This window comes from Falco cherrug, chromosome 8 (assembly GCF_023634085.1).
Source record: "Falco cherrug isolate bFalChe1 chromosome 8, bFalChe1.pri, whole genome shotgun sequence".
NCBI lineage: Eukaryota > Metazoa > Chordata > Aves > Falconiformes > Falconidae > Falco > Falco cherrug.
The window spans coordinates 52,398,248-52,424,115 of NC_073704.1; the positions used below are offsets into that span (position 1 = coordinate 52,398,248).

The window sequence follows — 25,868 nt, forward strand, 5'->3', positions numbered from 1 at the left end:
TGGTTCGCCCCACAGAAACTCGCTCTGCCGTACAGGTGTGAGACAGGCTAATTTATACATTTGACATACATGATTGCAACATCATCTCATATATTATTCATGTAATTACAACATCTCATTGCATATGAATGATGGGCAGAGCCTAAGTGGGGCCTGGGTGGAGTTTAGGCTGAGTCTTCTCTTGACATCAATTTTTAGAGGGTTGTGCCAGCCTTCGGCCTCGCTCAAGTGGTCTTCCTCAGAGTTGCACTTTTCAACTTTCTTTCATAAGTGACCCTGACAGGATCTTGTACATGATTTTTGGCTTGTTATCATTTTCTTCTATTGATGTATCAAACTCCTCCTAATTTATGATTTCTAGTACCTGATACAGCGATTTCCAGCAATGGCTTAGGCCTGGGTACAGTGAGCAAGATGAGGGCAATTCAGCGCTACGTGCTATGGTTCCTCAGGAACCAAGCTGAGAAATCTTGTAAGGCAGGACAGAACTACCACCTGAGACTTTTCTCAGGTGGATCTTTAGGTTTTTAGGCCTTTTTCCTTTTGACTTAGAGAGCTGCTGTGCTCGTGGTACCATGCGCTGCTCCGGGGGGGCAGCAGGTAATCTAAGCTTCCAGGGCATTGTACCTTGCGTGAGACAGTAGGCATCCAAAGAACCTCAAATGGAAAGAATGTTTAATTCCCAAACACTGGAAAATATTTAAAATAACTAGCCAATACCTTGGAAGGTGAGCCAAAACAGATCTGGGGCCTTCCTTTTTTATGCAGGTGTTCCTCCCTGGTTTACTAATATTCTTCGATTTAACCTCAAACGGATAATTTAGGGAACTCCTGCACATTTATTGTTTTTATTCAAAAAATAACAAATGTTAATCAGTAAGTTGCAGGCAAGTCAACAGAGCTCATTTAAAATCAGGTGAACTCAACTTAGATTTTATTAAAGGCTATCTTGTTTTGTTAATACTTTAATTCTAAAGACTTTTTTCCAGGAAGAACAAACATCTATATGTGCTCAATCTGAACGGTTCTTCTTTCACAACGTTTAGGCAGCTCATGGCCAGTAATGTCTTGATCTAAATCAAGATTTGAAGAGGAGAGCTGAACCCTCATTCTGTTACTGCGTATGTGGGTTAGGGCAGGAGATGGACTAATAAGACCAGGAGTACACCATAATGGTAAAGGAAGAACATGAACCTGTCCAAGGCCTTCCGGAGATTTCCGAACAAAATTCTTTAATTTCTTTCAAGCATTGTTCAGAGGGCTTGAAGTGTCTATCTAACATGTTTTATGAGTAAAGTATGCATCCATGCACGTTCTCAGTTAAGTGCAGAGGACTGTGAAGAATGGCCCCACACTTGTAGTAAGCTAAAATGATTTTGGTTTTAATCTTATTTTGAGCGGAGGTAATGCTGTAAAGATTCAAATATGATTTCTCAAAAATTGCGAACGTATATAAATTATGGGAATCTGTTCTTAAGATCCTTTGCTCCTTTTCATAATCTTCAATTTCACAGTAAGGAGGGAATATAGTCCAGAGACATCAAAGAGCCAGAATTGTGCTTGCAGCTATTAGTTCTCAGCTAAAAAAAACCCCAAAGCTAAAATTTGCAACCCAAAGGAATCTAACTCTCCAGCATCTTTCAATAAAGGAGTCCAAGCACACACCAAATAAATACTTTAAAACCTAATACTGATTTTGAAGGCAGCTTATTTAAAAGGAATATTCTGGCACCATATGTGCATTTGACTTGCTTTCATTTAAAATTCAGACCGGTTTGCAGTTTCTTGAGATTACTCCAGATAACTGTTTATTTGTGATAGATCATACTTTCACAGAAATGTAAGAAGTAGGAAGGAGTTACAGACAATCCACATCAGCTATTTGTCCATCCAAGTCTTTATTTAAAAAAAAAACAAAACAAAAAACAAACAAAAAAAACCCTCCAACAACACCACAAACAAACAACCCTGTGAGAAATTATAGTAGCACTACAGTGGGGCTTGCTTGAAAAGGACCTGCTTGCTGGAATTTTGAAATTCATCCACTATCCATCATTGGAATAAAGCTTTTCTTTACTTCTACTGTATAGAAATATATCACAATAATGGTAGGGATCCAAAGCAAGCTCATATGCTGTGATAAATGACAAGACTGCCATGGTGTTCAAATCATTATCAGAATCCATTTCATACCTCATCTGTTGTTATAAGCATAAAATGTGCAAATGTTCTCCACTGCTGTAAATGTCAGCATACTGGGGGCAAATGCTTTGATTTTCTATCAGCAAATAATGTTAAATCATATAGTGTTTAATCATGCCTAGTGAGAGTGACGAACTTTAAAGGATGAATTTCTCTCGAATCATTCCATCTTCAGTTCTCCTGGAAATGGACATCATCATTTATAAAATCCTGGCGATAACTTCCTCAGCCTGGAGGCTTCGTGATGGTTCAAGACTGATGCTAGGGCACTAAAATGCAAAACCATTTAGATATCAAACTTATTTTGATCGAGGCAAGCAAGTATTTGAGTGTAGAATTTGAAAGTTAACTTTGAAAATGAGAACCCTGACATAAATAATTTTGGCATCTTTTAGGACGGTGAAGTTATTTGCATTTACAGAATAGTCTACGTTACCTGCTATGACACAACCTCAAAACTGTTAATTTCTAAATAAAGCAGTTGCATTTACCAGGCCAGATTGTAAGTGGTTGGAGGGTAGTAGTGCTCCACTGGAGTAACTGGAGGTCTGAGACTTTATGTCTGCGGAGAATCCGACCTCAACTCTCCACCCACTCTTTCTGAAGGGAAAGGTGAAGGTAAAGGTATGGATGCAATACATGGAGGAGACTTTTACAGTAGGCAAGAATATAAATCTTCAAATCCCAAAGACATAGTAAAAGGTAATACTGCTAGTATCTTAGCAACCACAGAAACTAAAAGACAGGCTGTACAGGGATATCAGCTATAGCCCACCTCTAAGAGCTCTCTCTGGTTTATATTTATTATGTATTTCTGAAGCTGGCTTTTTAATCACAGCAGTTTAAAATACAGAATTCATTGTCAGAGGGCTTCATCATTTTTTGTTTCTGCTGAGGGGAGCTGTATTTTTATATTTGGATCAGTAATCATTCATTTATTAGAGCAATTTCATTAGCACATACCGGACTTGAAGTGCAGGTTGGAGGAGGCAGTAGAATTCTCTTGTGAAAGGAGGGGTGGGTTCTGTGCTGCAGGCAGCATCCCACCACCCTCTGAGGTCAATGCCAAAGCCTCTGCTGCATTCAGTGGCACAGAGGAAGGTCCTGTATGTACTAAGAAACAGGAAACTCTTAGATATTTGCACTTTTTTAATAACTAAATTGGTTTCATCACTTTCACTACAGTCTTGATTTTCTGGATTTCTGTATCACCCCAGTATATAGAAATATTTTTTTTTGTTCTAAATCAACTGAAATAGAAACATGAATTTAATAGCAATCATGTGGCTTATGGCAAAACTTTTATCATGATGCAAAATTAATATGAGGTCGGTCCATTTTCAAAATATTGACTTTCCATACAATGCTTTTGGTATAAAAATGCAGAAATCTTGAAGCAAAATGGAATTTGTGGAGTGACTCAAATAATAGGATAACAGGTGCATAGAAATGTTGGTACGTTAAAGCTTCATATTCACTTTGCTGCTCTTTTATTGTAAGAGTTTCAGCACCTATTGCTTGCTATTATTCCTATCATCATTAACCTTCATGATAATGACCACAAACATCAAAAGTTTGAAAACTATTTTGTTGAAAGCATGTCCTTAGATATGCTCTATTTGTTACATATAATAAAGTTTTATTCTCATACTGGAAAGTTACAATCACCTAAAAAGAGGCAGAAAATAGGTTAAAGTGCAAATCAGTTGCATTTGAAAAAGGCAGATAGTCAAAGTCAATGGTTTACAGGAAAATCTCTGTTTTGCAATTTATTTAGATAAGCTGTTCAGTGATAAATGAAAATCCTTTTAAAGATGATAAGGGATAGGAAATTACTCAGAATCCCCTAAATGCTTGCATTCAAGAAATATTTTGTCTGCTTAATATTGTTTATCTAGGTCTAATCAATTGTATGTCACCATCAAAAAGATTGTTTCAGCTCACAAAAGGCAAAGCTGAAAATTTATTGTAAAAATACTGTTATTACCTTGGCTATAGTTCTTCCTTTGTTAAGTCACTAATCGTTCAACTCTCCGAAATAATCAGGTATTTGGGAAGAGGAAAGTGAACAGTTCACCTGGATTTCTGAGAAAGAAACTGCACATAAGTGGTTTTAAACAACTTTCACTAAGATTTTAAGCTCTATCAACTGAAACTATCTTCCTGTCACCAACAGTACCGTCTCATAGGTATTGTTATTTACTGAACATCCACCCTTCTCCAGGTCTTCTGGGGCTTTTTGTTTTGTTACCCGACTTGGAAATGACTCAAGGGCATATTTCAATTAGTATCTTGAGGTTAAGAAGTCACTTGCTGGCTACCCAGGCTTTCCTGAGCCAGCCCCTAGGGACACTCCTCCCTCAGCGCAGGGGTCCCAGGGTCAGAAAGACTCAGGTGCCTGTAGCAAAATGGGAAACATGCTGCTAAAATGGAAAGAAACCAGAATTTAGGAACTATGTATTTTTGTAGACCTAATGATGCCACAGGTGGTTTAATAGCCTCTCCCTCTGCAACAGCATTCTTAAAGAAAAGCAAAATACATAAATACCCTAAACTGACCAGGGTGAGGCTGGTCATCAGCCGAGGTCCCCCAGGGGGTCTGGCCCTGGGCAGCTCTCCCGTGGGAAGATGAACCTGTCACCTCAGGGTTCATCAGCTGCGGGTGCCACTCAGTGATGCTGACAAAGCTAAATACCTTCCAGAAGGTGGGGAGCCGTCTCTCTGTGGGTGTTCTCCCAGGCTGTAAGTGAAAATAACGATCCTTTGGCCAGCCTGGGAGAAGCGATATGAGGATAAGCATGCTGTAACTCATCACTTGGCTGGGATGCCGGCAGAAGTGGGGCAGTCGGAGAGGGCAGGAGATGCTTGCACCAAATGCAGAGCGAGCCCAGATCAGATTCATCAGGAGAAATCCCTGCTATTATGCGGGGGTTCCTTGCAGCCTTCTGAGAACAAACAGCAATTAAGAGAAATCTGAACGGATTCGTAAAGTGCAAGTTCTAAACGTTATTAATTTCAGCAGTTAACACCTTGGAAAATAAAGTAGAAGTAGCCTCTTGTGAAACTACAAATATTTGTCATCACTGCTTCATGCCCTGCCAGTCTAGCAGCTGACATCCATGGCATTCCAATTCCTTTAAGTCTTGCCAGTCAATATTAACGAGACACTAAATACTCAGATTGCACCTTTCCCAGTAAATTGACTAGTTTATTGTCTTCGCAGTCTTTTGAAGAGCGATAAGCACCAGCTTTGAACAACTTCTTGGAGAAGGTTTCGTGATTATAGCCTTTGAATCCATTCTGGGAGGCGGCTGACAGCTGTCCTTTCTGGTTTGGAAACAATCTAACAGATGATGCTTGTCGGAGTAAAAGCTTATGCGATGCAATAGCAGATGATACCTCGATCCCTTTATTTGAACTGCAAAGACTGGCAGGAGAGATAAGTGCTGTGTTAATACCTGGAGACCCGTTAATAGCAGAGAGTGAGCTGCTCAGTATTACCTAAGATGTTCTTAATATAGAAGACAAAAGTTTTCATTTTAAATAATTCTCCTGGGTTTCCACTCAGTGCAAGAGGCAGGTAAGCAAGAGGTGTCATTCAGACTAACGAGCTGATTTGGCACTCCTGCAGATGCTCCTCTCTCTTCCTGGGAACCTGTGAAGAGTCCTGTTTGTCAGGTATTAAGTAGCAAGCATTTGGGGTGAGAATATCAGCCCTGTCATGCAGGGTACTAATGGTCTTTTTCTTCTAGCATTGGCTACAAAAGGAGATACCCAATAATTGAGGGCTGGAATTGTAAAATAATGAGAAATATTCCCCATCCCTTTTGGTATTATCCAGGTTCCTTTATTTTTTTCCCTTTTTTTTTTTTTCCTCCAGCAAGAATGATTTTCTGCAGACTTCTGCTACACCTGCAAACACAGATTTTTACCTGCTTATCTATGCTGGGAACAATCCCAAGCTCTCCAGAAAGGGAATTCTCACCAGGCAGCCAGATGAGCAGCAGTGGTGTTACAAAGGGTTTCATCTTGGTCAGAAGTTAAGTGGGTTTTTACCTTTTATATATACAACATTTTTTTTTTTTTTTATATGATGAATGGATGGAAGAAAAATAGATTCATAAGAAGGTTTGATATTCCCAAACAAATGTGAGATTTTTTTGCACAGTTTCTGTGGACTCTCACTCGGCCTCAACTTTCTCTGCGAACGTCCTTCCCAGCTGCTTCCTGAGCTGGGACCTGCCAGAGGGGAGGGAAAATGAAGCAGAAGCTTCACAGGTGAGCCCACAGGGGCCATAAACAAGGGTTTCCTGTTTGTGAGCGTAGGTGCATCCCAGAGGGAAAGAGGCTACCGAGTTTTGCACCTTGCTCTACATTTTGACAGATTTCCGTTTCTGGGTCACTGTTCCTCGCACAGATGCAGCCCAGCTTTACGTAAGCTTTGTGAAACGAGGTCTCTCCTCATTAATTTTTCACTTGCAATCCCCATCCATTTCCTTTGCCTTCTGATTCTTCTGCTTGGATGTTTTCCTTCTGCTTCTTGTTTCTGAAGGAGGTACCTAGACTTGAAAAGCAGGAACAGAGCCGAGCTGAGGTAATTAGCAGCTGCTTTAAGCTATTGTTTACCCTGCACAGGAACACATCTCCAATGGATGCCAATTTGGATCACAAAAATGTTGCCAGAGAGAGCCAGGCCAAAGCCTTGAAAGCCCATTGACAGCCCCTTTTCAGACTCACAATTTTGCTGCAGATGAGCCCCACTGAGCGGCGTTTCCCAGCTCCATAGGTTCCTGCCTGCAGGAAAATTGTTAGAAACACATTTCTCACAAATCCCACGTAAGTGGAAACCCTTGTGAACACCAAGTCAGTGTAGCAATGTTCCTATTTCAGAACAGTTCAGAACAGGGAGGGAAATGTTTAAGAAAAAACAAAACAGAAGGACGACAAATATGTGAATAAAAGGGTGTTTGCTCTTTTCATCCTTCCATGCCATAAAACTCTAATACTAATACATTATGGTTCTGGGAAGAAGCCAGAAAAAAAGTATGCTTGTTCTGAATTAGGATCCATATTGTCAGCACCGACTTCTTGTCCTGGGTTCACAAGCAGGTATGTACACACACACATTCCTGTTCTGTGTGCAGGACCTTGGCTCCAGCTCCACTGCACATGTGGGGTTTTAACCAGCCTCCCTGAACCTGCAGGAGCATTACAGAGACAATGCACCCTCCAGGTAGCTGTACTCCATTTCAGTGCAGGCAGGAGAACAAGGAATTAGCTACATCTTTGATAAATGCAATTCAGGTTAGAAGCTGTGATTTTTTATTTTTTTTTTTCTGGATCCGTCTATGAATATTGTTGATCATGCAAATATGTGAATTTGCTCTGGTTTCCATGAAGACAACACTGAAAGATTTGCATTGCCTTTATGAACCAGTTTCTTTATGAACTAAATAATAACTGGTGAAAAATATAATTTGAGCTTGCTCGCATTTCGTAACAAACCTATAGTGATTTGCAGGGGAAAAAAAAAAAAAGCCTCTATCAAAATGAAAGCAGGATGTTTGGTTGAAGTCACTGCACCAATATTACAAGCTCTCATTTGTTCATCAAACTGAGGTATGACAGTGTCACCTAGCAACTTTTGAAGGGCATTCAGAACTGACGGTGCTGAACTCTATAGAAAAGCCTATAAATAAATTAATTTACAAATTAATACTTTTTGTGAGTGTCAAAAGCATTGCATTTGACATTAAAAAATTAACACTGTACAGGAGGAAAGGGACCAAAAAATAATTTTCATCCTGGTAGTTAGGTAGTGGGAGGATTTAAACTGAGTAATCATGAAATACTGTAACCCTGGGGATCAGGGGTGTGCATTTCCAGTATCCCTGCTTTGAATTATATACATTCATACCCATAAGATTTATATACAGATATATGTATGCATGTATTTATGTATATTATTTTAGATAAGTTGTATGTTTTTCCAGGTACTTATGTTAACAAAGAATTACCTGTTAAGTTTTGCCCATACTATTAAATACCTCCTAGTATGTAGAACTCCTTATTCTTCAGTGAGTTCATAACCTCCTCTGCTCCGCCAGCCCACCTGAAGATTGAGGCACGGAGCATCACGGCGGTCTGTAGTGCTGAAACCTAGTGACTTCCCATGGAATAACTGCTGCCAGACCTGCCTGGATGGAGCAGATAACTCCCTGTATATGGAAGAGCTTAGCCAAAATTAACAGGCGTGATGGTCAGAAAAACTTAGGCTGATTTCGGTCTAGGAATTAAAATTAGGAAAAAGTAGAATTAATAAAAGCTAAATTAGGCCTAATAATTTGTAAGGGGGAGTCTTGAGTAGTCCAGCATCAGAGAGGCAGGGTCTAGGCTCTCCTCTGCACAGCTGAGAAGACAGAGTGTTCCTTGTGGCAATTTTCTAGGTTGGATTTGAATTATTAAAAGCTTTCACAGAAGAAAAAAAAATTTAGACAGGGAACTTTCCCAAGAATTATCAGACATGTAATGCATCAGTGCGTTTACTAAAAGTAAAGGCAATAGAAGCTGCAAATATTCTCGAAAAAGCAACAAGTGGGTACATACTGCATTGCATTGTCTGGCTATTTGTGATATCTTCTCTTTATCTACACGGCCTCTGTGGGTGAATTAGCTGGGCCCTGCACGTGTGCCTACCGCTGCAGTCACCGGTTGCCTCCAAGTTTACGCTTCCAGCCGTTCCTCACCCTCCAGGTCACCAAAGGGGCTTCACCACGGCAGGAAAGAGCAGGTGCTAATGGGATCTGCCTGCAGGCTTGTCTGAACAAGCTGATCCAAAATAGAGCTGAGAAGCCTAACAGTGCTTTGAATCAAATCTGAGCCTGGAAAAGAGGAATCTGTTTGAGTGATTAAAACCCAAAAACTTAAAACTGAGAATCAGCAGGCTGGGTACATGGCTGCTCAACTGTGGCACAGCTCCTCTGGGCTCAACGGCACCCATCATTTCTACCCGGTGTGGGCACAAGTGACACCTTTGCTGCCTTTTTTTTTTCTTTTTTAACAAGCATATCCCCATTGGATAGAGGGGCACGCAACTCCAGCATGCTCCCTTCCCTGGCATGGTGCTGGTTAGGCAACGGAGAGAGGGAAGTTAGCCGGGGTGCAGCCGGCTGTCTACCTGCACGCCAAAAGCCATGCAAGCCTCAGAGATTTATTTTGGTTAGATTTCATTTCTTGATCCCGTGTAATACCTTCTTTGTACATCTAAAGGCTGGGGCAGCAGTCACTGACTATTTGGCACCAACCAACTTCTTTTCCATACATTGATAAACACAGGTCCCAGTCACACACATTTTTCCCTTCCCACTTAAGTGCAAGAGAAAAATGCTCCCAATTTCCTGGACAAAGTTGTCAGCAGCAGCAGCCAGAAAGTCTGGCCATGAAGGACACACGTCAAACCTTATTAAAATAACGTGGCGAGGCTTTCTTCTGCTTCTGGGAGGACTCTGGTTTCTTCAGCCTCCAAGAAATCCGATGGCAGCTGGATGACCTAACAGCCTGGCTGGCAGTCAGGTCCAGGCTGCTCAGCCGGGGAGCAGATGGGCAGGAACGGGTGGTTGCCTCTGGTGCCTACTGACCCAGGACAAACAGGCATTTTGTTAAACATCATTGGCACGGCTAGTGCTCTTTCAGCAGCCTGAAATACATTTCAGAGTTCGTGATTTCCACTCCAGCATTCAGATGCTTATGGCACTGGGCTCATCCTGCTGATGCAAGGATGAGAGCATCTCACCTGTGTCCCGCTCTGCACACCCCCAGGGACCCCCAGACCAGAAGAAATAGGAGCAAGAAAAAGAAAGGACAGGCTGAGGAGCTGATTCCTTAGCAGAAGATCAACATGCCGTGTTTTGCAGCCTAGTCAGTGGGGACGGGGTGCTCCAATGTGCCCCAGGAGGCAAGCATGGGCTGTGCTGAATGCTGGGAGAGTGATCCCAAGCTTGCAGCAGGACTTCTTCAGAGCAAGCTGCCTCCAGCAGCAGTTTGAGGAATCACAAAAAAAGCCCCTGACCCCTCACTCCCGGGGGCAGCGTGGCTCTGTGCACATCTGTAAGCCCACCAGGCTGCCCCACAGTTCCTCCCCACTGCAGGAAGGGCCAGCAGGATCAGACTGGCAGGGCAGAAGATTTTACTCCCAGATTCACTCCACAAGTGAGGACGCAGATTATTCCTTGAGTGTTGTATCATTTCCATTTCTATCTTTGTCAATCTTTCTTACCACAGCTGAGCGATGAGCAGGGCCGAGGTGCCGCATCCAGCACAGAGCTGCAGGTGCGCAGGGCTCGCAGCAGGCAGGCGCTCCTGTGTGCTAAGGGTGGCAGGGTCTGCGGGGTTCTAGCACAAGACAAAAGCACTATTACTACCACAGTTGTTAAATATGGTATTTTTTTTCCCTTAAGAACATATCAGACCACAAGGTCTGATACCCATGCATACACATCTATTTATGCTGCAAACTTCCCATAGCCTCATGAAACAAAAATTTTACTGAGCATTTTTTCTCTTCCACTGGCTATTTAACAAATGTATATAATGACTGACAGTAATTAAAAACTGTCTAATTCTGGCATTGCTGCAGGCGGTCAGAAAATTTCCTTCTCCACAGACTAGGATGAAACCAAACCAGATCAGAGAGGCAATTCACGTTCATCACACCGCGTTCCCTCTCCTCCATTGTCCTCAGCTCCCTTCCAGACAGGGGATATTTTTCATGACAGAGAATGAGCAACTCCTTTTGTCCTAAGGCCACCGACCAATGCAGACCGCAGCACAAAGAACTGAGTAGCAGAAGCCTTGCTGCCTCAAAACAGAGTGCAATAAAAGGTAAAGTGATCATTCCCCCGCAATGATAGCGGTTCCCCATGGGCGTCGTGGTGTCTCTGTTATCTTTCCGTGCTCTCTGTAGGCGGGAGCAGCCTGGGACTGAGCAGAAGGCACCAGAACAAGGTGGTTTGTGACAGGCGGCAGCCCCTTGGGATCGCCAAGAGCACACCATGGGATCCAGCAAAAGAAACAGCGAAAAACGTAGTTTGCTTTTTGGTTTCCTTTCTGACAAACTAATTAATCCCTGAGGGAATCTATCAGTATGGTGTCTGAGGTGGTTTTCCAGAGTTTTTGGTTCCACCTTCCATCTGTAATAGAAACAATCTCTGCCTTTTTTTTTTTTAAAGTGAGCTTTCCGTTTCTCACTTCACCCCTCCTTTTGCTGACACAATAAAAGACAATTTTCTAATTTTTTTATCATTAAATTTCTCCACAGAAGGGGTGTTGAAGTTAAGCTGTAACCCTAATGGAAGTTGGGATTTCATCATCAGAGGTCGGTCCCCATTTGGGAGACAAACGGCTTCATTTCGGAGGAAAATACTTTGATTTGTCATATAAATACTTTGCAACCCATAGCCTGATGAGGTGATAAGCTTTAATTTAATATTTTCTCTTGTGGTTATGTCATAGCACCAGGTATTTGTCTTTCATTTCATCGACAGAAGAAAAGTGGCAAGTGTGCACAGAAAATACAGCACTGATAAGATGATTGCTGGGGGGTGGGAAACAAGCAGGAACACCCCGGAACGTGCCCAGCTGGCTGCACGGTGAGGTACCCCCGTGAGGTGCTGTGCACCCGCCCTGCTGTGATGGAGATGTCTGGAAGGCAACAAAAGCCCAACACACCTTCGTCTCAGGCTCTGTGTGCATAATGGCCATGGAAAATCTGTTTCCATTCTAAATGGCTAAAAATTCTTTGTATTAATCAAATCAATGCAAATTATGTAATTTAGATGACTGGCAGCTGTAATGGGCTGTATGAAGATACTCTGCCAGCTTAAGTAGAAGTGGGAACGCAATCAACTCCCAGAGCTGAGAAACAGCTCGCAGCTGAGGTTAAAAGCACACAGACGAGGCAAAGCCCCGGTGAGTATCTCCAGACTAAAAGTGGTGGTGGGGTTAATGGGTCTTTCCAAAAGTGACCTGCTATTGATGTGTCGCCACTTCTGCTCGCTAAAAGCAGGGCTGTACTTGTAGGCGTCTAAGCGGCTCAGATCAATTTACAATCCCCGATAAACTTGGCTGCAGTGGTGGAAAAGGCTGTTCCCTTGTACCCCAGCTACATCCATCACCTAAGGTTAAGCATACATGGTCTGATGGGTCCTACCTGCAAGCTTACTCACAGTGTGTCTACTACCACGCTGACATTGTGTTTCCATCCGGAGTTACCGATGCCAGGCTGGCGTTGCAATCAGGTAACACACTGGCAGAGGACAGTTGCCGGTGAAATTTCCCAGGGAAGGAGTTTCTCCTCGCAGCTATTCCTGCTCTTACACCTGCTCCTGTTTGATCCACCTCAGGGCAAAGACACACAGGCTGATTTAAGCTGCTAGTGACAACAATTGAGATCATCCTTTGACTTTGACTTGAGATGGGCTACACTCCTTAGGCTATTTATAACCCATGCAGAGGTATTCCTCTACTTAATCAGTCTCCTGAGGGTGTGAGTCACACCACGGCTGGGTCAAGCTCCTACCAGACACCAGAGGATGAGCAGCTACTCTGGCTCCCGTGTCTCTCCACCTTCCTGCCCATGCACCTTAAGGCATGGGACTAAAAGGTCTTCTGGAAGCACCACACCTCCCAGGAGGGTGCAACCACCACTGGGGTTTAACACCAGGATGGATGGAAGTGGGGGGAACAATTTAAGGCATTGGCTGAGGTGGGAGATGAGGGAAGAGGGACTGAATGCAACACCAGCTCAAAAGAAGGATTAATAGAGCTGTATGCTGTGAGCAATCCTTTCTGTCCTTGCAGCGAGGACTCCCACTGCCTTCTGCGTTAGGTAACTTCTGGGGATAAAAGGCTGTGGGAAAACAGTATTTTATGCCAGAGAAGAATTACTTCTTTAGCCACTGTCCTCACCATGTACCGTAAGGTGTAGAGTTGAAGTCTGTTCCCTGTGCCACTCAGGACAGTGACTGTGATCCCCTGAAGTCTTGTTTCACGCATATCTTGTCGATTTGAGGACCACCCACAGGACACATCTCCAATTCAAACATCCCAATGTTGAGTTCAACTGATTTGTCAGCCTGTATTTTATAGAACTCACATATGGATTCTATAGCAAAAGGACTGCCCCCCCAGCTCACACCACAGCACAGTTTCCCTGGGGTTCTGTAATAGAACAAGAAAACACTTTAAAGACAAAAAATTATATTGAATTCTCTTACTCCAAATTAGATTAGCATTTTAATGTTGTTTAATTAGTTAGTTGCAGGGGTTTTGTATGCCAGTTTATAATGTTGGGAAGTGTATTTTACAACATTGCACATACAAATAATAAATTGTGCAACACAGATGTTGCCACTAATTGTAATATTTTAAGTGAAGAGGAAAACAGTCTGCTTAGCTTTTAATTAGGTTTATTCCAAGCAGACACAAAAATAAAAATTTACTTGTCTTTTAAGTAAATACCATCTGCAATATATTTCTATACCACAATCTAGTGCAAAGCGTATCTGCAGCCTGCTATGCTCCTGCACGATCTTGTTTATGGTAGAAGGCCTGTCTGTCCAGCAGAGGTAAATCGGTGGCAATGGTCGTATTACACAAAGCAAACCCCCAGCTTGCTCCAGCTCACCTCTCAGGCACGACTCAGGCTAGAGGTGCCCTTGGCCTGATGGCAGGAGTGCGCAGTAAATGTCTGCCCATAAGCCCTGTCTGTCTGTCACTTGGCACTGTGGGACAGGCAGTGAGACTGGCACGCTGTGGGCCACTGAGGGAACTATATAATGACTTGCTGAGCCACGCACATGCAAGCTGGATCATTATGTGAGCGGCATGAAAGCAGTAAACACTGCAGGGAGCCAGCCAAAAGCACCCATTGCCTCTTTCAGGCTAGCGTCCTTCAACATGCTGCACAACCACAGAGTTTCTTCCTTTTGTAAAAAAGATACATCCAAGTGACGTAACCCCTAATTTATTTTCCCATTCCCATTTTTCTCTTCCAAAGCTCAGAAAATGCCAATGTAAATGCCTAACGCCGGAGGAACCAGGCCACATTTGTCTCTGTTTGCTGATGTACAGTTTGCATAGACAAGTTTACTTCCAGCAGCAGGGTTACAAAAGACATAAAGTAAGAGGCTTAGTTCCACGTCAGACCGTTGCGAGTTAGTCACGCCCCGGGACCGGCGGCTGGCAGACAGGCATCATGGCTGGCAAGGGGGTGAGCCAGCTCCCGGGCACTCCTGGCATCAGGTCTACCCATTACCAGGCGCCTTTAAGCTCAGCCCAAGGGCAGAAAAGCCAGATAGGCTCTGTGTGCGCGTGCATGCACAGCAGCTCAACAGCCCCTTCACTGGAGCAGTTTAAGCCCCTCGGAAACATCTAGTCCAAAAGACATTGCTGCAGTACGACCTGCTGCAGCTCTGCAGGCTGTTTCTGCACTGATGCGATTCCCCCTCGCCCTCCCCAGCCAGGCGGTGACACCCTTCTGGGTGACTGGGAGCTGGACTTGTCAAAAGAAAAACTGCTGCAAAGGAGCCTCCCCAGCTGCCCCTCTCCTTTGCAACGCCACAGGAAACCAAAACGCAACAAAATCACCTGCCACCACTGCTGCTTAATGGGGAATTTTACATCTAAACCCTCATACCCTCTGTTCCTTCCAGACTGAGTTAAAACGTACCCCAAGCCAAAAAGGCTAAAGCCGTGCCTGAAGGCACCTTCAGCTGGTGACAGACGGGTGGGCTCCGTGTTCCTGCACGTGAAGGTTGGTCACTACGGAGAAGGGAGGCACGGGGCTGCCACCATCTCCACTTGCTGCAGCTGTAGTATTGGTTCATCTCTAAAGCCAGCAGAACCAAATTCTGGAAATATATAAAAACAAATATTTATTTCAGCTTTTGCTCTCTTTTCTCCTTAGTTCTTGGGGAAGGAGAGGGGGGAATAGGAGGAAATTATTAACTAAAGGGCTTCTTGTGCTCTCACACAGACTAAATCGTTTTAATCAGCTGCCGCTGAAATCTTGGGAGAGGTTGCAAGGTTTGGGAGCACTGAGCACAGGTGGACATGTCTCCTCCCCTGGTTCCCTCACCTCCAAGCCGTGGGTGACCATGTGCCCAGCCCCAGCAGCTGCACTGGCCCCAGCACTGCTGCGAGGTCCCACATGTGGGGCCATGCGCTCTGCTGGTGAGGTTCAACCTGGGGACCCAGCCTTCGGTGTCACCCACCAGTGAGGTCCAGCCCCAGGACCTGGGGACTCAGCCTTCGGTGCCACCCACCAGCAAGGTCCAGCCCAGGGACCTGGGCACCCAGCCTTCAGTGTCACCCACCGGTGAGGTCCAGCCCAGGGACCCAGCCTTCAGTTTCACCCACCCAGCATCAGCTTCTCTTGGAGGTCAGCCCCCCTGAATTGCCACACGGCGACCTGCATGCAAAATAAATAGCTTACAGATGCTTTCTTTTTAAGAAATCTCATGGTATTCGAGGCAGCCTTACTTTTCTCACCTTATTAATTTTGCTCCGGTTAAATGCAAGCTGATAAAATAGAAACTGCTGTAAGACCCAGAGAAAATTAGGTTATGTAACCTATTTTTTATTTATTTAGCATGATATCAAAGTTGTTTCTTATCACTCTTCAGGTACATTGTGCTCAGGAATAAATTAAACTGTCTATTCAACAAAAAGGAGCTGCTTTTTCTACTCCTAATTTTCTCTCTTTTTCTCAGTTCTCACTCTATTATTAGGGGAAAAAAATAACAAGCTTAGCTGAAGCCAGAGGAGCCCTTCCAGCTTTGCGCATTCACACCACGCGATTACCTCGCATAATCCAAGTGGTCCATCTATCGGTCTCTGGCCGATACGACAAGCATCAAAGTCAAAAGTACAATGATGTTTTTCTTTACATAATTACTTGCTGATGTTGACAAATGGAGTGACAGCTGTGCCCTTTTTAGGGCAAGATTTGCGCAGAAATCAAAGTCACGTAAATAATTTCCCTGGGTGTTTTTTGCCGCTCTCTTGCTCCTCGCTGCCGCCTGCCCACCGCCCCGGCCATGTGCCCACCGCCCCGGCCATGTGCCCAGCTCCGGGGAGCAGCGGTGCTGGCTGGAGCTGCAGATGGACCCCGCTCCCCCAGGTGCCAAACCCTGCTCCCGACGCATCCCGCCATGTCTCGAATTGCTTCCACTGCAAGGCCAATTTGGTTTTCTGATAAATCGTGATGGGAAGGGCCAGCAGGGACCTCTGCACCCTGAACCTGAGATGGAGGAGCAAGGGGAGGGTAGCTAGAGACAGAGCCACCTCTTGGGAAACACAGTGGGGCTGCAGGGTGCAGAGCCCTACGGTCCCCTCCAGATTCACGTCTTGCAGCACCAAGCGCAGCCCACGCAGGGCGAGCAGCGTCCAGCCATCTCTGGCTGCCATTTGCAGGCAGAGCTCAGCGTTCCCGCAGGGCTGGGTCTCTGCTGGAAGCATCCAGCAAGGCAAAACAGGCTTCAGCAGGGAGCAGGGCTCAGGGTATGGCCAAGGGGCCACCGGCTGCCCTCCCTGCCCTGCTTCCTCTGGTCCCACCACTCCCTGGAGCCAGCACAGGCTGGTGCACAAGAATGCTGTCGGTGCCCCACCACACACAAAAAGCACAAAAGTACAAAAAAGAAACCTAAGAAAATTCACCTCTGCTCCTTAAAGAGTTCACCGTCAGCAGGACAGCTCTTCCAAAGGTGTGTGTTTCTGGCAATGGCAGAGGCATGGGTGAAGGTGACTTGTTCAAGGTCACCAACCCAGCAGTTACCAGTGGCTGCCACCACTACAAATTCAATGCAACGTCTACCTCTTCTGGAGTCATCTTATTGCTCCGCTTCACCCAGAGGGCAGCAGCATCTCGAGTCACCCACGCAGGCAGCTGGAGGACCGGGGGGCTCCATAGGGGCAGGTTGCTAAGTCGTACTATTCCCTGACCGGAGAAGGATGTGCGATGCTCACAGTTTATGCAACACCTGGGAGTAGAGCAAAGCATGTAAATCAGAGAGAGAAGGGGCAGCAGGGTACGCGCACATGGACGCGTGGCGGGGTTCTCTCCCAGTGCACGCTGTGAAGGGCAGGACTGCATAAGCAGGTCTATCCCGTGACATCGCAGTGCAAACACCTAAGTGTTAAAGTAAGTAATCAGAACCTGACCCAGCAAATAGATAAGCAATTCCAAAAGCACCAAGGTTCAGCTCCTGTGCTAACACTTTAACTGTCTACGTTAATCTCAATTAGGCAGAAAAGTCTATACCTATTAAAATTGCCAGCTTTCTATTTTATGTGTGTAAGGGCAAGAAAGAAGCCAAGTAAATGTGTGGGTGACACTGCTGAGGGAAAGTACAAGGTACACCAGGACAAAAACCTTTTTCTGTCCTTTTTTTTTTTTAAAAAAAAAGTCTATTATGAGGGCTATAGCAGGGCTCCTGAGTATGACAAGACCCCACCTGCCATTGCGTGCCATGGTGCCATCCCAGAAGCACCAGAGACAGCAGAAGGTGCCATGAAGGTCTCACCAACCTGCCACCTCCAGGACATCATTCCAGTGTTAAGCTGGAGGAGAGGTGGTATCTGATGGTGAGAGCAGGGGAATTAAGAGAAACTGAGGCGGGGGGGGCTGGGGTAAAAGGCAGGCGGGAAAATAAAACCAAATTGCTAAGGAAGGAAAGGAGGAATGGGAGAAGCCAGCTGCTTCTCAGCACAAGATAAACTTCACCCAGTGTACAGCAGTAAAACATTACAGGACAGAATATTTTCTATGTGTATTTGTGGGTGTTTAAAATTTCTAGCTTTGGTGCATCACTGCAGCTAGAAACGGCACTAACAGGTAGTGATTTTTTTCATCTCATTTTCAGTATGAATTTCTTGTCCTGCTTCTTCTGCTTCACACCTGCTGGCCTGAAAACAGCAGTTCACCAGTTCAGATTTCACTACCAGCTTTGGTAGTTCTCACATTTATGCTTATATAAAGGCTAAGAAAGACTTCAGTTCTTCTGTTTAAATCAAAAATAAAATCAATCCTTTTCTTTCTTTCTTTTTTTTTTTTTTTACAAATGACAACAAAACTGTGAACACAGGTAGGAAAATAATTGATGCATTCTAAGAAACTGTCAGGTGTGAAAAATGTTGAAGGCTCAACAACCCTATTAATGCTATGAGAAGGTGTTAGACAGCAGATTTATGTAGCAGCACCAACACAGCACAAGATATATACGACAGAAATCAAGACAACAAAATTCTGTGCAGCTACTCCACATTTTTTTGCTTCTAGAAGCAGCGCTGCAAGATCTGAAACCCAGCAGCTGGCAGAAGGACATGGGGCAGGTCCACCCAGACAGAGCCTCTTATCAGCAGTAAGTACCTCCTGGGCATTCCCATGGGGTTTTCAGGAGCATAAATGCAGATGGCAATAAAAGGGCAGAGCTGTCTTTTCCCCCTTCCTCCATGTTTCTGTTGCTAGTTCACTTGCCCAGGAAGCAGAGGAGATACAGGTTTAAATGGTTTCCCCACTTGAGGAGCTTGCCCTCCCCTGCCTTAGGCCCTCCGTCCTGCCCATGAGCTGCTCTAGGCACCAGGACACCAAAGGCACAGTCAGTGCCCTTCTCCCCTGTTACCAGCCATCCCTTTGCATCATCCCAAAGACGGGTGGATCCCTATAGCCATGCTCCTTTGGGAGTTTGAACACGAATACTCCAAAAAAAGTCTAGTCCTATTTGCTTTCCAGTATTTGTAACCAGGCTTAAAGAGCTGGGGGCACTTTTCAAAGACTATGTGACTTCGGTGCCCCTGGAGGGGCTGGTTTCAGTCAGTACCTCTTTCCCTTTCTCCTTCCCTCAGCGCTGTGTCCTTTAGCTAAACCGCATGGTATCCTGCTCTGATCAGGTCCAGGAAAAAGACCCCCTTTTTCTACCCAGCTGTGGATAAACCCACTGAAGAGTATCTGCTGTGTTTGTCTAGAGATAAAGCACCACGAGAGAAAAACAAACTTCTCTAAAATAACCTCAGGTTTCTTTCTTTTAATCAAAAACAAAACAAAACCTCTGAAATGCATCAATTTCCCAACAGAAATGGAAAGGTTCTGACATCCAACAATACTGCCTTTGCATTTCACTGTTCTGCTGGCATTTCAGAGATTTAAAATGAAAAATTGGCTTTCAAAGAGTAGGATCTTCTTGATTAGAAAAACTTGTTGAAAATGTAATGAAAAGATCTGAACAACTTCATTAGTCTTCATTAAATAAAATAAATGTTATTTCTATTCCCTTCACATATAATCATATATTACAACTATTAATATTGCAGAGATGTTTCTTTTGTCCCAGAATTTAATGTATAAAGCTGCAAACCTCCTCGCATGAAAAAAAACTTACGATCACTGGAATGACGTGCAGTTCATCTTTTTTACGTTCATTAATTTTCTGTAAATAGAGCACAGTCGCTTTGCATTGTTTGCACTAATGGAGAGCTCAGAGCAGTTTACCCTGTTACTACTTACCATTTATTTGGGTGATAATTTTAAAAAGCTTTTAAATTAAAATGATAAAGATGGTTAGGGGGAAAGATACAGCCTTGCAGAATGTTTCAAGTATGATAGATTATCCCAGAAAAAAAGACGGTTCTCATTTGAGAGACGTGCCAGGGCTGGCTGCACATCTCAAGCAATTTTTCAAGCCCCCCACCTCGTGTTCGGCATCTTGCCCAAAGCCATTTTGGAGCATAATGGCCCCAGCCTCCTGCTCGTCCCCCCCGCCGGGGGCTCAGCCTCACCCAGCCAGCCCCTGGGGCACCTGCCAGCGCGCAGGGGTGGCCGTGCCCTGTGCCTGGGTGTGCGGGGTGACCCACCAGGGCTCTGCTCTGCTCCGCGGCTTGGGGAGGCAGGCAGCCGCCAGCGGGGGCCTGGGGACACCTCCGGCTGAACCCACCACAGCCTTCGGCCTCACCGGGTCCCCGGCCACCCTTCAGAGCCGGAGTCAGGGCAGGAGGAGTTGGCACAGGGTGTAACTCCTGGCACACTTGGTCCCATATTTTCACCCCCTGTGCATGCTGTCCGATACACGCGCTCTCATCACAAGAAATACGCGGGTGTGTGATGGGGACATCGAGGGAAGGAGGGACCCCTGGTCCCTTGGCTGCTGCCCTTCTGCAGTGCTCAACCAGACACCTTCCAACCCTAGATTTAATTAATTTTTTCCCCTGGATTTAAGAACTATGAAACAACAACTAATGCTTCAGAAATTCCAGCTCTAGTGGCATTCCCCTTGCTCCTCAGAGACCTCCAGCCCCCATTGCAACGGGGCACCGTGAGCCAGGGCCCCCCCAGCCCCAGCAGCAGCCAGCATGCTGCCATGGAGGCCATAGGCAATGGCTGACACCCAGAAATCTTGTGTTTCACTCCAAGCTGTTAAAAGAAGAGAAGTAGCTTCACAGCGAGCATCACTTTTGGTCCGAACAAAGATGGCTCAGACCCACTGCCCCAGCAGCATTCCCAGCAGAGAGCACCTTCTGCTGCAGGGTGAACACAGAGCTGCTGGGGCTCACCTGGTATACCCAAAACCACATTTATTCCCACTGTCAGCCTTTTGTGCTCTGCTTACCGAGTCCTCCTGGGTCTGCACACTGTTTGCATCAGGTGTCCCGATGCCCACCGGACCCCTTCAGCTGCGCAGTGCTGGCAGCAGAAGAGCAACTGCGACACCGGCCATGTGGTTGCTTCTCTGGGGAGCTGCTCCTCAGCTGAGGGTTTATAGAAATTCAGACTGAAAAAAAAGGGAGACTTCTATATTTCTGGCATTAACGGGTGGTTTGTGTTGCTATCTAGACGTGCCCACCGTATCAGCCCAGACACTTTTTGAAAAGGGAAGCTGGCTTAAAATAGTGGAAGTAGAGACAACACAAGTCTCTACGGCACACCGCAAGGCGTGTCTTGCCACGGGCGGGAGCAAAGCCGTTGTTCTAACAGGTTGATCTAACCTAGATTAGAAATACTTTTTTGTTTGTTTGTTTGGAGCTGTGTGTGACAGATGGTACCGGTTTGATACGTTAACTCTCTAACTAGCATCTCCCTCTGTTCCTACAAGGGCTTCGGTTTCCTGCCAGAGAGATTTGGGGTGGGTAGGAAAACCTGGCCAGCTCTGGGGAATTATTTAATTTCCTCCCACTAATCTGGTTAGGGACTCTGAGACAAGGAAGATGAGGAAAGGCAGAGGTAACTAGAAGAGTTGCCCACAGAGGCAGCTTATCTGTTTCTGCTGAATACAGAGGGAGCCTAAAAGCCTGGCTGTCTAACTTAGAAACAGAATTTGTGGATCTAAAAAGAAAAAGAAGAAAAAGGAGCCAATACTCCTATCCTCCCCCCTGACCAGTCCTTCCAAGCCCTCCTCATGTATAATAAGCATCAGAAAACGAGCTGCATGTGTTAGCACCTCTTTGCTACTAAAATCAACCCAGGTGCCTCCAGTCAAGGTGCAGAGCTCAGCACCTGAACCCACCAGCCACCGTCAGGCTCGCAGCCTCCTCACCTCAGGCCCGCAGTGCAGGGCTGCACTGATGGCCACCCTGCAGAGGAAAGTAGCTCCAAAACACTGTTGCATCTAACTGGGCTGTTATGCATCACTCAATATACTTTACAATTCATTTTTCCAAGCCTTTCCTGCCCATTAACTAGGACAGCTTACGGTCAGCCAGATCACTCATCTAAATTTACATCAGCTATCCATCAGCATTTGTTATCTTATTACCATGCTTATATTATTATTGCAGCTTAGCTTGGCAATTACTTACTAACCAAAAAAAACAATTCCAGCAGAAAACCCAAACAAGTCTCATTTAACAAAATATCTTTTGTTTTCCTTTTTTTCCCTGCTAATACATGCAAGACTGCTGTAATTTCCTCTGGGTAATAGGCTTGCTTTGACTAAGCTTCTCAGGTCTGTGTTTCCCTGTTTGCATTTTTGCAAAAATTAATAACTAACATTTAAAAAAAAAAAATAAGCCAGTTAGTAGAGTGTTCCCTTGTCATCTCTAGATGCTGGGAGAAGAGGTAGGCTCTCCCTAATCTGAACCAACACCAAACACCATGCAGTCAGCTGAGGAAAATCCTTTATACTCACGTTAGTTGTGGGCCATTCTAGCATCTGGATGCTGAGAATGCTTCCACGCATTATGTAGCCAGTGAGGCACTGCTATAAACCTAATGTAAATTTAATATACAGTCATTATGCAAACCAGTATTCTGCAAGCTGGGCAGAGACAGAGGGGTTGGTCTCCATTCCCCATTTTTTCAGAAAACACCCAAGACTGCCCTCAGACTAAGAGCAGGTCAGAGTTTATTATCCAATGTTTCTAAATCCAGCCCCTTTCACTCCTCATCTCAGCACATTTAATAGTGTATTTCCATAGTAAAAAATGCAGACGGTATTTCCCAGCAGTAAGACAGTAAGAAAGAATTGCATATGATTTGGTATCAGTTGTAAATTGAGTTCATCATAAAGCACCTAGGGGTCGGTTTTGCTCGCAGTATTAGATTTGGGGAATGGCATATGGCATATCAAGTGATTAAGGCTCTAAACAGTACATTTAAGGACTGCTCATAATGAAGTTCTTGAGAATTTTGCAATTAATGGGAGAACTGGGTCTTCTGTAACCTATTTAAGTAGAAGACATCATGCGTCATGATGAGCTCCCCAGCATACAAGCTGTCTGGGCATTTGTGTCCCCTTGGAAGCCCTCAGCCCTTCGAACAGCGCTGGGCCTTTCCCGGCGGAGCTCGGATGCCAGGGCACAGGCAGGCGCACGGATGGCCAGATGCTCTGAATTAAGCAGGGTGATCCCCCCCCATGCCCACCTCCTGCCGCCCAGCAGCCCCCCAGGGCGTTTGTTTGCTTTACGCAATGAGCATTTGTCATTCCGGCATATGTGTGCTTTTTAAAAATTTGTGCCAACGAGCCCCACTCTCACGATGTCCTACTCTCTTTCTTTCCACAGGCAATTTATAAATCCCTGAAAATAAGGAATTTTAATGGGAGTGCTGATTCAACCTGAACTTGCTGTACCAGCACAGAGTGCATTGAAAGGATAAAATAAAAGGACTTTACAAACTCCAGCTCTGTGTGCCTGATGGTTTTCTCTAGGGAACAACCTGGCAAGTTATCTGACAATACCCATCCAGAGAAGCTTTCGGCTTGCCTGTGTGCTGTGCATGCCAATGAGGCCGGGGATAAACAAGCCATGCAGCAAAGTGGTGTATTATTTATGCATCGTCACATCCATCTATATAGAAAATTGGCCCTAAATTAAAAAAGCAGGTATCAATACCGCCTGTGTGCTGGCTCCCGGGGAGAAGCTTGAGGGAAGAAGGAGAAATTTCAGTAATAAGGGCTCTTTTCCTCCTATCGATGTAAACAAACAACCTGTGCCACTGGAGCAATTTTTATGCTAGCAAATACCCTGACGTGTTTCACGGAAATCAATCTGCGGATAGAAAAATTGCCTAAGATAACAAAAATTCAGCAACTCCCCAACTCAAGCCCAGGCCTGGCTGCATGTTTGGGGCTGGGGGTGAAGGGTGAGAAGAGCAATGAGTCAACACTCTGAATTTTTTAGAGCACAGTTCATGAAACTATATCTTCCGAGCCCTGAATACCACGCTGGTTACAGCTTAGTTCGATTAAATTCAAGGACAGGAGAAATTGCAGGAGGGAAAGCATGTGGAATTGGATGCAAGCTGCAGGAATACGTGTTCAGAGAAAACTTCTGCAGCAGAGTGAACTGGGAGGGGACCACTTGTACGGAAACCAAATGACTTGGCAGGTAATTTTCCACCCTCCTCCTGTGGTTGCTTATTCTCATTGCAGCACAGCCAGGCCAGGGCATGGCAGCCTGGAAAGAAATGTCACCCTCGTCTCCGTCACCTCCAGGAGCTTCATGCCATGCAGTGACTGTGATATAGAGGACAGAATTATAGTTTCACTGTAAAACCAGGCAGTGAATGAAGCAACAGGTTGTCTGTGTTGATAGTAATTTGTGTGGCTGCTCTGCATCTCGGCCAGTGGGTCTAGTAAAAGCAAGTAAAGGAGTCAGCTAGCCTTAATTTGAACAAGCAGAAAAATTGAAGCTTTGCTCCAATTTTCACCCAAAGCTTCTGACATACCTATAGCAGGAGATACTGTCCTTACTCACGCTGTCTCCTTTCCTGTTCTCCCACTTTCTGAGCATATAGGGCTACAGGCACGCCAGCTCCTGCGGTATGGGTCTGGGCTCCAATCACTCTGTAGCTCAGTCAAATGCAAATCTCCATATTTCCCTTTAGCTGCTCTTTAACTTTCCTCCCTGCCTCAGAAATCACAGCAAAGCCAAACCTCCACCATGCAGAAACTAATGGTTATGAATGACCCTGAGATCACTCCGAGATGGAGCCGCTACAGGGTGGCCATGCCGCATGATGCTCGTGGTGCCAGAAAGAGCCATGAAGATCCCAAGACTCCATTCCCCAAGTCCAAACACCCCTGCAATCCCACGGACCCTTTATAAACACTGATCTTACCGCTACTGGTGTCCACGAACCATCCCGAGCAGCTGTTCTATACATGGTATAAAGCTCAGGTGGGGTATTCCCCGGGGTCTGGCATAACAAAGCCAACACTGCTGGAAAGACCTGGAAGAGAGCAGAGTGGTATGAAACAGAGCTAAAGAGACTGTCTTCTCTGACCGAGAGGTGATGGTGCCTCTGGAGAGCCAGGTCAGGAAACATTTTGCTTAGTCATTCACCACTTCCAGCTCTGTAAAACTGGGGTTTCGGATCACACACATCCTTATGAGGTTCTCAGTTATGACATGACGAAAGGCAAAGCTGGTGCTGTTCCAGCAGTGTCAGAATCCCTGTGAGAACTCCTGCCCACCAGGACCCTTTTATTAACCAAGCTGGTCAGAAACCAGATATACTGGGAGTGCAGAGGGGGAGAAGATGTTGAGTTAAAGAGAAATTATTAAAACTTTCTTTTCAAACCTGTTTTTTGTACTGATTATGAATGAAGATTAAAGTGGATTTTGTTCTGTTGATTGAAAAGTGGGATGATGGGTGAAAGTCATAGCGGAAAGGTTGTGAGATTTTTATAGAGGTGCTTAGATATGATTGATTCATATCACTGAGATTTAGAAGGCTAAAGAAAATCCATACAAAGGATAGGAAGGGTTTTTCAGATCTCAAACACCATCAAGGCCACAAATGCTCTACTGCTTTTTGAACATGAAAAACCCACACATTGAAAGGAGCCTTTGGACTCCAGCATTTTTAGCTAAACTATTATTACTATAGATTTTAGATTTCCCCTCACAGCATCTGTCCCTCATTCCATCCTCCTTTTCACTATAACTTAAGAAAAGCAAGAAACAAAGAGACTCACAGCCTGCCACTCACTGCCCTTTGTAACATCTTCTGAGTATATTAAGGAAGAAAGAAAGAAAGGGTTTTTTGATAGTCAGGAAAATCTAGAAAACACAGTCCCTGCAGTTACACAGTCGTGGTCCTTAGGCCAGGTTTGTGCCAAGGACGGACCGGTTCCCGGCAGTCTATCAGCAACCAGGTACAAATCCCAACCAGATCC

At 45.0% G+C, this 25,868-nt stretch overlaps 2 long non-coding RNA genes across 9 annotated transcripts; both read right to left on the reverse strand.

Annotated features, from left to right (window-relative positions):
• Nucleotides 1-1,738: 1,738 nt before the first annotated feature.
• On the reverse strand, nt 1,739-8,481 carry LOC114017954 (uncharacterized). The gene is made up of 3 exons (XR_003563319.2): nt 4,190-8,481; nt 3,166-3,315; nt 1,739-2,471 (listed from the first exon to the last, which is right to left on the reverse strand). It is a non-coding gene; the product is annotated as an uncharacterized LOC114017954 (long non-coding RNA).
• A 7-nt stretch (nt 8,482-8,488) lies between these two features.
• On the reverse strand, nt 8,489-25,104 carry LOC114017945 (uncharacterized). 8 transcript variants are annotated; one of them, XR_008733675.1, is made up of 7 exons: nt 24,809-25,104; nt 20,862-21,023; nt 17,075-17,240; nt 16,918-16,974; nt 15,576-15,670; nt 12,426-15,110; nt 8,489-10,593 (listed from the first exon to the last, which is right to left on the reverse strand). It is a non-coding gene; the product is annotated as an uncharacterized LOC114017945 (long non-coding RNA). The 8 variants fall into 8 exon arrangements; XR_003563306.2 differs by having other exon boundaries at nt 16,918-17,240; XR_008733674.1 differs by having other exon boundaries at nt 12,426-16,974.
• Between the last annotated feature and the right edge of the window lie 764 nt (nt 25,105-25,868).